The sequence below is a fragment of the Cuculus canorus genome, chromosome 1, assembly GCF_017976375.1.
Source record: "Cuculus canorus isolate bCucCan1 chromosome 1, bCucCan1.pri, whole genome shotgun sequence".
Lineage (NCBI taxonomy): Eukaryota > Metazoa > Chordata > Aves > Cuculiformes > Cuculidae > Cuculus > Cuculus canorus.
Window position 1 is genome coordinate 117,538,770 of NC_071401.1, and position 11,208 is coordinate 117,549,977.

Consider the following 11,208-nt stretch of genomic DNA (forward strand, 5'->3'; position numbering starts at 1 on the left):
CTGTTTAACAGACTTGTTTACTTAATAAAGTTGATAACTGTGATGAAAGTTGGACATGAGGGAATGTACTTCCTAAAAAAAAAACAAAAACCCCAAAATTTTTATACTAAATTGCTTGAAAACACAGACTTAGACTATCAACTACTAAAGAAGTCATACTGCACATCAATATTTATTTGTTTATATCCTGGTAATCTTTATATATAGACTAGCCTCTGCCTTAAAATATTTCAGACAAGTGTTTAAAACAAATACCATAAATGCATTTTTCTTTGGTAGTTTAGGAAGTTCAGCTGTTAAACACATTGATGAAACATTGATTTCCCTGGGATTAAACAAATTATTACTGATCAAATCTTTTAAGTATTGTGCAGTTAATTCTGAGTTTTATCTGCCATTTCCACATTGGATTGGTAGAAGTGCTGGATTGAATGTTGGATATCAGTAGTACTTAGCTTTGGGTCATAGACATCAAATATCATTAGTATTGCCAACTGTAGATAAAAATCTGAGGGCTCATCAAACCATTTGATAAATTCCTTTTAACTGCCAGTAAATAGTGATAAAATTCATTTTTGCCTCAAACTGCATTTTATCTGTTTATCAGAAAAAAAAGATTTACTACGCTTAAGTACACTTTCGTGTTCCAGAAAGATGATGGTCCAAATACTTCATTATATTTAGCACTTAGGAAAATGGTTGAAAGATAATGAATAAAATTCCAAAGATTTGTTTTCCTATTTGTTGGCAAAATACGTCCTAAACCAGCTACTTTGTTTCAGGTTACTGTGACCTTCATTACAGACTAGTATCTTTATCCGTCTTTACATGAGCAAGCTATTTCTTACCCAGCTTCACCAAAAGAAAAAAAAATAGTTAGGAAAATCCCTACAGCACAAGTTATATTATAATACAAGAAGGTAAAATATTGAAGCCAAAAATAGGAAATATGACTGGAATAGCTTAAATATATATTCTAAATCATAATAAGTAATGATCCTGGGAGAGGGGAAATTTATTGAATTTATATACTGTGTTTTGAAATGAAAGTATTGATATTTCAAATACCACTAGACAGAATTAAACCTAAATGCTGAAAAAACAGGCTTAGATCCAAGGTCAATGATGTTTTCACATTGTCGTAATTTCTTTAGCTGGAATATTGCATGAGATGTCATTGCCAAGGAGCTGAATCTATTTTAAAAAGTTAAGCTGAAATGAAAAATAGCAAGACTCCTTTGCAGGTGGAAGAAGTAAAATAGTGAAGCTTTGTAAATAAGGATTACCTTCAGGTAATCACCTGTTGAAGGGCTGCTTCTAAGCACACAGGATAGACTGATTCTTGTAAATTCTGCAGCTGATTTTGAACAAATATTCCTATACAAAGGATGATGAAATCCCTGAGATATATTAAATATACATTTTTCGAGTAGGAAGGATGTGGGAGTTATTCCAACAGATCTTTGCTGTTAGTATTGAGGAATATTAAAGAATCTAAAGTGATTAAAACAAAATTAAGTCTCTGTTTCCTGTACAGGTCTCATGGCTTAATAGGAATCTTGTTAAATTGAGTGCTTTGTGCATGTGTGTGCTGGGTGCGAAGCCAAGGAGAACTCATCAAGCCTGATGTCTTCTGACCTCCTCAGGTCATAGCAAATTACTATGAAGTGCTTGTCAGTGACAACGTAATAAGCTTGAGGATGTATATGGTAGAAAGAAATTTTATTATTTATAAATATTACAGTTACACAGCATTTCACAACTCTAACGTTTGGAGATTGCTGCTCCAGGAAACTTTGTGAAGTGCAATAATTTTCATAAAGTGTCAGGCTACTTAATTTTTTCTTTGGGCAACAACTCAAGTTACCTAGAATGTGGGATAGATAGTTTTCCAGTGGCCAAGAGGTACTGGAAAAATCTTGCTGTGTGTTGGTAGAGGTTTGATTGATATTCTATGAAAGGAGGTGGCTCTTCAGAGGCATTGATTTTCACTGGTAACTCTTTTTCTATCCTATATCCGCTCTAGTGGCAATTGCAGCTTTTTCTTGGTGTAAGTCACCGATATAACTACTTTGCACTTAGTTCTTCTCTAACTAACAGGATAGTTCTTCTTTCTTACTATGGAAGTCTTTCTTTACTCAAAAGTTAGTAAATTGCCCTCTATTGGGAAATGCTTTACTATATGCTTTCAACAGAAATATTCTGTCCCAGTTTAGCACCCACCCCGGCCAGGTCACTAGCTAAAACTTTTAGTTTTTAGTCCCAAACCCCGTCCTACAGGTAAGGGAAAAGAGAAATGAGAGGGAGACAGGAGACTAACATTAGAGAAGCTTTAATGCAATAATAAGAAAAGGAAGATGATAATGTTAATATGAAAATAATTAAATATATGCAAGTATACAAAACCAATTCAAACTCCTCTGCCAACCAATATGTCACCACTGACAATGCACGGCATGAAGAAGGTCCTGGACTGGACTCAGCTGCAGGCAGGAGCTGGATCCAGGGACTGAGTTCAGGAACACAGGAATGGGTTCAGGGACAGACAGATAGGTGAGGTCCTCCCTGATCGTCTACCTTTGAAGTAATCTTGTCTTACATGCTGTGTGCTCTCTGCTCATAGAATTACACTTTATTGACTGATCTGAGACAGCTGTCTGAATCTAATGTTGTTGTCAGTATAGGAACTGATTAGTTCAAAAAGCTCTAAGAATTAGGGCTTCCAGAGAAAAGTGGAAGTTAGTTTGATTCAAATTGGTTGTGGAATACAGGGGTACAGCTCTGGCTGCAAATTTTTGAATTTTTGAATTTTTGCTTTAGCTGTGTCTTAGAAAAACCCACAAGAGTGCAGTGAATGTTTAGAATAGCAAAAGTTTGTGTTTTCCCTTCTTAATATAACACAATTCAGAAGACTTTCTCTCAGGATTTTAAAAACGAAATAATTTTTGGCAGAGCTAAAAAGTGTCAGTTATTTAAGTACAAATTAGACTTGGGAGCGTCTGCTATTTTATGTCTTCTCTGCTTTCCTACTCTATTAAGACCAATAAATGCATTACGTTTTGTGTCACGTATCTCTGTACTTGACAAGTAGTTTGTTTCCCACTTAACTGTTAAGAAGTAGTGCCTGTCTCACCATACTTGGTGGTACATGGAACTTCCAAAGGATAATAATTTTCTCTCAGCTGTGGTTCCTGGAAATTAAATGGAAGGGTTTTGTTTGTTTGTTTAGAAATACGTTGTTATAAATCTGATGTGTAGTTTAAATTGGCATGATATATATCTGTTCAAGCTCCACTCTGTCTGATTTTAGGGGTGGAGTGTGGGAGGGAAGTTTGTATGCAGACTCTCTTCGATTTTTTACCTTCTCCCACCCTCCTGGTTTATAATTTGAGCACAGTTATATCTTGAAGAGTCTCACAAATGTGTCTAAGCTACAGCGAAAAAAAAATCTAGTCAAATTTCTGAATTTGTCAACCTGTCTCTCATATTTTTATCTTGAAAATTAGTTTTGGACATTTCTCAAAAATTATGCAGAAAGTGCCCAAATCAAAGCAAACGAATTCTGAGTTTGGAAGTTTTTGGGGTACTTTTAAAAATATTAGAAGGTTTTTGCTCTTAACTGACCTTATAAATGCCACCATGCATTCGTGAAATCAAGTGAGTTTATATTGTTTAATGACATGCAGGAAAAGCAGGTATTGCCTCTAGTGCAATAACCTTTTAAGCAATTGATTCCAGCATAAAATCACCATGCAATGTGATATATTGTACAGCTTTCTCCACAACTTTCAGAATTTTATAAAGGATTTTTTTTTCTTGTCCCTTTGCAATGGTATAAAGTTGTACATTTAACCATTTTCAGACCCATTTCTGCCTTTGTTTACTGTATTTTCTCTAGCTGCCCTGATCATCACAAAACCCATTAGAAGCACTAACAAGAAGCCAAGAGAAAGAGCTCACCCTCTAGCCTGAGTATTCAGGCAGAACACAGTGATATTTGAGACTGAGATGTTATAGGGTTATGTTACTTGTGTAGTTTTCTATTTGGTTATTCATCAGGAAAAAATTGGAAACTGGTAGATGTCACTGCAGAGTACGCTTGCTGAAAACTAATCAATGATGTTTTGGGAAGGTTTGTGGTATGCTTTCTTGGATGAAATTTGAAAGATGGTCACTTATGTTTATTAGCAGCAACATGTGATGTCAGCAGAGGCAATTACGATGATCTAGAAATGATCACAGAACTGCCAGAATTCTTTCTTTAGTAGTACTCAAGACAACATTTTAATGGATTAATTTAAAGAGCTGAAGATGGTTTATAATGGTTCTAAAATGGCTCTAAAATTGAAGAAGTAATCTAGCCTGGCTTGCAGGGAGGTTTTGTAAAGGCAGCATTATGATATTTTTAGTGCTGTCTAGAACACTTTCTGCACTTGGCACTCTACTTTGAGGCAGAGCCAACAGCAGTGATTCCACTAATGGAAATCCTTGAAAACTTGATCACGATCTTACTTTTTCTGTCATCTTGCTTCACTAACTGAAGTAACACAGAAACAACTGTGCAAATGCAGCTGTTGCTACACATAAGAATGCTTTATGCAAGAATAGGGTACAGTGGCAGACCATAGCAAGATCTTTCTGACTGACTGCCTTGAATAGATTTTCAAAGCCTGCAGCGTGTTTGAAGAATCTTTAAACAATAAGTAGTACCTGCAAAAAGCACTTCCACAGAAATGCAACCTAGTGGCGCATGTATGACATTACGAATTTTTTATGTAGAAACGGGCTGTTGTGTGATTATAAGGTGATCAGTTTCTGTTGTTCTAGTGTCTTTCAGAGTTTTGATTTATATCTTACTTTGTAACTTCTGTTGAGATGGCAAAGCTACCTTTACGAGCTGCTGAGAAAACAAATCTTGGCCAGTTATCTTGGTTGGGTTTCTTTTTTTTGTTTTTATTTTTTTGTGTGTCTTGTTTTTCATTGTTGGTTTGTTGTTGGTTTGGGGTTTTTTTTATATACAGTATGCTAAAAAAAAGCTGTAAGAATTAATAACAGGAGAGGTGAGGAAGACCTAAGGGCCCTTCTTACTTCTATGCTATTCTAGCAACTCTTTCAGCTTATTTGTTGACACATAACATGGCCAATTCAGATGAGCAAGTTCACGCCAAATACAGAGAACATCTGTTCTCTGGGAAGTAATTTTTGTACAAATATAGTACAGATGATTAATCTAATGTCTTTGGCGTGTCCCAGTTGTTGATAGGGAAGATAGTAAAAGAGCCAAGTCATCTTAAAATTTTTCTTAATGTTTTTGGTGAGCTTTGTCTTGCTTCTGAGAATATCCTGCACATTGGCATCCTCATGTTTTAATACACTCAAGCTGAATTTAGCAGCTGCTGTCTCTTGTAAGAAGGAATTTGGACTTCAAAAACTTAACAGCATTGATACTGCTTGACTATAGATAGATTATGTACGATTTTTGGGGCAAAATATAGACTGGTGAGAAAGGACTCAGTTTTCTCTGTTGTCTCCTAATTTAATAATCAGTAGTTAAATTTACTCCAAATGAAAGCTCTGCCTACATTTTGATTCCTTTTTAAACAAACAGAACAGTTTGCAAAGTAGTATATTACTGTCATTTGAGCAAGATGCTGGCAAAGCTGCAAGTACAGAAAGTTCATTTTGCGAACGACTTCTCTCCAGGATTTAGAAGTACAAAAAAAAAATGAAGGAAAAAAGATGGTAGAAGCTGAAATAGGTTTTGCCTCGTTCTGTTAAGAGTTGGTGTCTTTGGCTGGATTCAAGTGGTAAAGTTGAACTTACATAAAAGTTATTCTTTTATAGACACAGCATGTTATTTTAGTTTGTGCTTTTGATGGTGAATTTTTGAATACTTTACTCCACCTCAAGAAGCCCTAACCATTGAACCATGGCTGTCCTGCAATATTTTTGGCTGTAATATATGAATAATAGAATTGGGGCCATACTGTGGCAAAGAATATGATGGATGTTGACACTAAAAAAACCCCACATGGGACTGATTACTTTTGCTATGCTTTGTAGACTGGAGTTCTTAATGTGCTGCTTTAAATAGAGCAAGAGATGACATCTTCATTTTTCCAACTTGCTTTCAAATAACTTGAAAACCTTTATGCTCAGTTTTAGATAATCACTCAGTTTTCAGTGAAATTATGGTATGGTGATGTACAGTGATGTGGAAATACTCTAATATTATGGGTAGGAGAAAGAATTGGTGCGTGAAGGGTTTATGGATATGTAGTATCTTTTTTCCTGTTGTTGGGAACTGCCCTCATCACCATAGCCACTTCCTTTGAGAACTGATAGAACTAACAAAGAAGTCATTTCTTTTATGTTTATTTTTTGCTTTCTTAATTTTAAAGTATGTCTTTGAATTTTTTTTAAAGTTGCAGAATCATTTAATTATCAAAACAATCCTAAAATAACATGGAGGTCTTATTTCTTTTGGGAAGGACTCAAAGTTCCAAGACTCGATGGCCATTTCTTAGTGCTGTAAACTTTCTTCTTTTGACATGCTGAACTGGTAGAAAAATGTACTGAAGGAATAAATTGCAGCCTTAAGAAAGACAACAGATCAGCCCAAAGTGGAATGTCTGACTGCGGAGACTTGTTGGCTCACCACCTAATCACAGACTTCTTTTCCCTATGCTTCTTTCACATCTTGCTTCTTTCCAAGGTGGCTTTGCAGCAGTACTAGTTAGCTCCCTGGATAGGGCTGTCCTGGTTAACTCCTCTGATACAGTCTGATATGGTACCAGCAATGGTCAAAACTTCTGGAGTCTTTAAGACCTCAATGACTTTAACCTTTGAGACATTTGAAAGAGTTGCTGTTTTCTACAAACTAACCTGGGCAGTAATCCCTTTTTTTCTTTTTTTTTTTTTTTTTCATCTTTGGCATGTAAAAGTTGGATTATTTATTGTGTTTGTGCATAAGTTAAAGTAACATAATCAACAGTTAATACATTGTTAACTACATATGTTTTAATGAGAGCATGTGAAATGTGATCAATAGCTATAGAGATTGCATTAATTGGAGAATACAGAAACGTGCATAGAATTAACATTTGTAAATCAAAGATTAGACTAATTCCTCCGCCTCCATTACTGGCTTATACCTAGTAAACTTCCGTAAACTGTTAATGTTTGCTTTGCTGCACCTTTGAGCGTTGAAATCCCATTCAGCCTTGTAATAGCACTTAACATATGTGTAACTGCACGCAAATACCAATTTATATCTAAAATTTCCTACTGATGGTTGTTTCAAAGTTTGTGTAATGTCTGTTTGCATCTGTTCTGCTCCCAGTGGGCAGCTTTCCAAACTGCATAAATAACTACTCCTAATGGTGCCGATATCTTTGTTGGCAGTTTTTCCTAAGTAATCAAGAGCCGAATTGGTTTCGGCATTAAACTTGACTTGCCTGTAAAACAGGTAGTGCTGTGATGAGAGATTCTGGAAGAGCTTGTACTAAGGCTGCATTTGTTCTTTCTACATTAGCTTCTCTGCTGTATCTTCTCGAGTCCTGTGCACCTTCATGCACATGTATCTTCTTGCAAATGTCATATTTAGCAAAACATATTAACGGAAAAAGAAGCTAATCCATGTACCCTGAATGGATTCCATCTGCAATCTGACAGTCTTGTGTAATGTAGACTCAACAGACCTTTTAAAAGAAGTGTGTAGCCAAGTATTGAAACATGGTTGACTTTGATCTATCTGTAGTTTAGCTGCTGGAGTATATCCTTCAGTGTTTTATATCTGCCATCAGGTGGATAAAACCCCACATTTTCTGTATTCTGAGAATTATTTTAATCCTGAATTGGGTCAGTTGTAGAAATTGTGATTGTTTTTGTGGGACATTGTGAAAAAAAGTGGCTGTAGAAAATCTAGAAACTCTGTTTTGGCACACTGGGTTTTTGGTGTGCTTTGTTGTTTTTTTGGCATTTTTGTTTGTTTGTTTGTTTGAATTATGTCTGGACTGCTGTCTGAAAATAACATTTAGAAGTTTTACTTCTGATTATTTTCCTTCAAAGTTATATAAGTCAAGAAAGGTTTTTCACTTCTTGAAAGGTCTTTTCACTTGATAAGTGAAATCTTTAATATTCATGTAGAAAGTATATTGACTTTACTACAGGCTTAGCTAATTACATTTAGTAAAAAATATTTATTCAACGTGAATGTTCCTATGTAGGAAGTGAAATAATCAGTTTCTGTCATAAATCAATTTAAATTAGGAGTGACCTGAGTTATCAACATTGGCACATTGTAATGACAGGTGTCAGGGGCCATCTGTTTTCCTCCTCTTTGATAGCTATTTTGTTTATTTTTGTACTGGTCAGGATAACTTATATAGTTCTGCTGAACAGATGAATCTCAGTCATGAGTTGAGAAGCCCACGTGTTGTTCTCCCCTTGCACTGCCCCAGATTTTGAGAAGGGTGCCAACAAGCTGTTATAGATTTTGGTATGCAAACCAATTGCTTCTACTCTTTAGACTGCAACAGCAAACCATTTTGGTTTATGCTTATAATGCCCATTAATAAACATAGTCTATAAAGATAAAAAATGTGTAAAATATTATGAAAAAATTGCATCTTTAGGTTGCTGTCTTAGTTTTCCATTGGCTGCCATCTGTCATTAAAAAGCTATAGAAGACTTCGTATATCAATCCACAATTTCGAATTCCTAAAAGCATCTCTTCAGATAAAATCAGACTGAAATTTTCTCTTTTTTAACTTCCAAAGGCTTCTGCTAAAGTGGAAAGAAGAAATGTAGTCTTTGTAAATTCTTGGATCAGTGCACTAAAGAATATGTTTAGGAACAGCAGAACTTTGAGAGTTTAAAGCCCTGTTTTTCTTGTGAATAGATACCTTTTCTGAGCAGCCTTCTTACAGATCTTGTCATGCAAAACCTACGTAGTAATGAGAACAATAATATGATTGTAGTTCCAATCTAGGTTAAGCTGATTGTTGTTGGTATCTAATTTTACCAGTCATTGCGAGTATTAATGCATGACAGACTCTGGTTGACTGGAAAAGTCTGATTAATATTTTTTCCCTGGTAATTTCTGCTGAGATGATTTGCTTTTCATTGATGTTCTTATCTTAATTTCAAAAAGAGAGGTGAATGGATGTGTTATCCCTATTTGATTCAAACAATAGATTATAATTGTTTTGATGTCATGTTGAGTTTCACATTTGTATTGCTTTTGTGATCCTTATTTTTATGAACATTTGGTTTTGCTGAGATTTATCTGTTGGGTTTTTTTTTCTCTATACTTGATTTTACTTTGGGGTGAGGCTTCCTGTCTTCTGTTTTTCAGTTAGTATATGTGTCAGTTCTAACTTTTTGGTTTCTGGACAGTGCTGTCCACAGTAGTAAGATTATATGTTATGTTTATGAACATTATTTTGTAAGCAAGAAATCTAGGTGTTCTGAAATAAAAGCTGGTATTGATTCATCTGCTCAGGCTGAATGCATATTGGGGTATCTAGCAAGGGAAAAAAATCAATGCTGATTTGTAGCACTAGTAGATACTATTTGCAATTAGACTATTTTTTTCTTATATATATGTGTACACACACATATATATTATTCCTTTTCTTTTTATGGCCTAGGTCTTCAGTAATTAATTTCCTTTTAAAATTTTGTGGTTGTAAATCACAGCTAGTCTCACTCTGTCTGAAATAACCTGGTCTATTTTACAACGTTGGTGACCTCAGAGAACTTGTCTTTTGGTTCTTTGCTCCTGGTGTCAGATTGGAAAGATCTCCAGACCTAATGGATATTTTACCAAAATAGATCTGTCTCTCAGTGTGAAATGGTTTGCATTGGTTTCTTGCCTGCATTCATCCGTGAGCTTAACATCTGTTTTCCAGATGCTGAGAATCAGGAGCCACAGGTTACATTTGGTTGTGGGTATCAACTACCTTTTGCACTTCTGAAAGCAATATAGCCTTTAGGTTGTTAGGATTATTTGCTTGGAAGACTGAGTATATAAAAAATATCACTCCTGGGTACAAAATTAAAGCATAAAAAATGCATTCTGGTAATTTATAAGGATGCTTACAATCCTATAAGAATCCTACTATGCAACTTGGCTTTTGTGTCTGAGGACTCTGAAAGTACTGTAAAAATTCTAGCCATGTGTCAGTTATTGCTAAGTGCAAAATTGGTTTAATAATTGCTCCTAAAAATAATTTTGACAATATTATTTTGCTCGGTGTTGCAGATGGAGAACAGTCAAGAGTGTTTTTCTTATTTCCTTGTTTTTTAAAGAATCCTGTTTAAATAAAAGTGAGCAGAGATAGTCTTCTACATGAAATCTGTTTATAATCATACACTGTTGTCATTTCCTGTTCTCTCTATTTTTATTGGATTGCTGTGAGGTCTGCCTGCTGCTTCGTTTGAGAATGGCCACTAGATCCTATAATGCATTTGCATTTGGAAGGTTGGGGGTTTTTGTGTGTGTTTGGTACACAGGAGGTAGGATTTTTCTTCTCTTAACCTCTTCTGTCTGTATTTTTCCAAAAATGTCTTTCTATTCTGTAGTTCTGTTCAGATTGTTTTGTAGAATAATCAGGATTAGTAATCAGGATCCCAGCAATCATGCATTTCACGGAGGTAAAAAAAAGAGATCACCAGCATGAAATATTCTTAGTTTGATATTGCACATGAAGTTTCTCCTCATAAGGTTAACTAGATTTTTATCAAGCCTGTATGGAAGAAGAGTTGCTTCAATTTTGATTTACAAATCCTGTTTGTAATGCTTTAAATATAATGCTATATTTAAAGAGCAAATTCCAGTGTGAAAGCATGTTTAGAAAGTGGATAAAGCATTAAGCTTTTTATATCTGGATTTTTTATGAAAGATGGCAAAACACTGTTTCTAGTTTTCCTTGTTTATATGTAACTTACAATATGTTTGTTATTGCCAGTTACATTTTTTGAATTCTTGTAATTTCAGAAACACAATGTATGCAACTGGATGGGTGAGTTTAACCATCTTCTGGGAAAAAAAAACCCCAACTAGGGGCTTCTCTGTGGTCTTCCTTATCCCTGTTTTTTTCCCCTGAGTGTTGTTTCTTCCCAACTTCACACGCAATTCTAATGATTTAAGAAGAATCCATAAATCCCTGTATTCAGTTTAGCTGTTCCCCCATCTACAACCAT